Here is a 2,734-nt window from a genome sequence, read left to right as displayed (position 1 = left end):
ATAGGAGCTCTGGTAGCGTAGTGCCTAAGGCACTTGACTGCTAACCAGAAGGCTGGTGGTTCAAACCCACCAGCCACTCCTCGGAAGGAAGGTTGGACAATCTACTTCCGTAGTGATACTGCTTCGGAAACCCAAGGAGGGGTCACTATGAGTCGGGGCCAACTCGATGGCACATAACAACAACAAATATATATATACCAAAGATTATTAGTATTTAGCAGAGGAAGGAAGATGGGGGAAAGGGGAAGCTTTTGTTAGGGGGCATTGTGTTTATGCTAGTAGGTGGTGGAATATTTTGGAAAAGGATTGAAATAATGTTGGGTGGCACAACATGGAAAATGTAATCAATGCCCTCAGCTGAAAATGTGGAAGGTGTCTTTTGGTGAATGTCTTGTTGTGTTTTCACTACAATAAAAGTTAAAAAAAAAAAAAAAGAAAGAAAGAAAGAAAGAAAAGAAGTACAACCAGAATGCTCCTTACAAGCAAGGATGGCAAGACTTTGGGTCACATAACCTGGACATATTATCAGGAGGCACCAGTCCTTGGAGAAGGACATCATACTTGGAATAATGGAGGATCACTGAAAAAGAAGCAGCCCCTCAACAAGATGAATTGACACAGTGGCTGCAACAATAGGATCCAGCACAGCAGCAATTAGGAGGATGGTGCAGGGCTGGTGCTTCATTCTGCTGTCTCTAGGGCACTGGGTTGGGACAGATTGGACAGCATCGAACCACAACCACAATCTAACCAAGAATAATTCTCATATAACACAACTCACAGTTCATATAGCACAATGTTCTGTAACTCAATTCTTTCCCATTGTCATTCAAAGTGCTTGCCTGAGTTCCCAATGTGCACAGAATGAAAATGAAATATCTCTATTTGGAATGTAAGGATCTACTCAAACCTCATATCTTTGCACTCCTGATCTCAACTTTGGTTTTCAGCTACACTCATCTATTCAGATTTGCCACAAAAATAGTGTGACCAATGCATCCCAGTTTGCCTAGGACTTCCCTGTTTTAGCGTTAAAGATCTGTGTTTTGAGAAACCATTCAGTCCCAGGCAATGGGGAACAGTTGTTGATCCTACCCCAAAGACATTACACTTTCAAATGTTCACAAATTTGATGTCTTCCCCTATGTCATTCAACAGGAATTGCATACCATCCAACATTTAATTCTAAGCTAATATCATAGTCACTTTGTGGGACTGGAGCAGATAGTACCCATAGAAAAGTAATCATTGGGAGTAACTTTTAAATACAGAAGGGTTATAAGAAAAAGAATAGTACAACTAATGTTCCTTTACTCTTCACCCATATTTACCTCAAAAAAAAAAAAAAAAAAACCTTACTGCCATTGAGTCGTTTCCAACCACAGCAATCCCCATTGGGTTTCCAAGGCTGTAAATCTTTACCAAAGTAGATCGCCCCATCTTCCTTCTGCAGAGCAGCTGGTGGGTTTCAATTGCTGACCTTCTGGTTGCCAGTCAAGGCTCTTATCCACTTCATCACCAGAGCTTCTCATATTTACCTAGTATTAGCATTTTACCCTTTTGCTTTATCATTTGTGCTCTCTCTCTCTCTCTCTCTCTTTCTTTCGTTTGTGTATGATGGTGTGTAACTGGTGAATGTTTTAAAATTTTTTACACATTATCAATATGTTCAGAGGTAGGAAAAATCACTTCTAATCAGGAACAGTCGATGAATTAAGAGGATTTAAGCAAAGTGTTATTGACAAGTATGATGTTCAGAGCTCTGCTTTAGGAAAATGCTAATTGCAAAGGATGTTGAGTGAGGAGGCTAGAGACAGAGAGATCAGAAAGGTGGCTATTCAGCAGTTCCAGCAACAAGGACTTCTAATGGGCAGGTGGTTCTGATGGATATGAGTAAAAATGAAATCATATTTCTTTAGTGCCCAAGTTACATAATACTGCTTCTCATTTTCTGGAGTATTTGATCTGACTTAATAAGATTATTTATGAGTCCAGGTAGCTTAGTGCCTAAGGCACTTGACTACTAACCAGAAGGCTGGCGGTACAAATCCACCAGCCACTCCTTGGAAGGAAGGTTGGGCAAGCCACTTCTGTAGTGATACTGCCTCGGAAACCCAAGGAGGGATCGGTACAAGTCGGGGCCGACTCAACGGCAAATAGCAATAACAACAACAATAGGACTTTTCACATTAAAAAAAAAAAAAGAAAGAAAGAAAGCCATTTATTATATCCATATTGTCACCAGAGTTATACATAAATGGAATGATAAGATTAAAGACCATAGAAAGAACTAGACTCAAGCTATTTCTTGTGATAGACTAGTTCCTTGGCAGAGTTATGTTGGATGAGTTAAGTAGTAACTGAAACTATGTATCACTCCTGAAACTCTGGAATCCTGCTTTTAATTATCATTGAACTGCCACCAGAGATGCATTTAAACAGTTTATATACGTAAGATACAAACTAACAAATTGTATGCAACTGCTACAGGCAGAAATTTTTAATTTCACAGTTGATTGAAAAATACAGCAGTATAAAGGAGGGAATACAGCCATATCTACCTGTAATGATAATATGCATCAGCAAATGAGAAGAAACACTATTATACTGGTTGAAAACTCTTTTACCCACAACTAAACCTAAAGCTCCTCTAGCTGGTCTTAATATAGAATTTCAAAGACCTATTCTCCATTCTTCACTACTCTATCTGGCCCCCCAAAAAAAAAAAACAGCC

This window comes from Orycteropus afer, unplaced genomic scaffold (assembly GCF_000298275.1).
Source record: "Orycteropus afer afer isolate SDZICR_OR568_19922 unplaced genomic scaffold, OryAfe1.0 scaffold00028, whole genome shotgun sequence".
NCBI lineage: Eukaryota > Metazoa > Chordata > Mammalia > Tubulidentata > Orycteropodidae > Orycteropus > Orycteropus afer.
Note: the sequence above shows the minus strand (reverse complement) of the source record.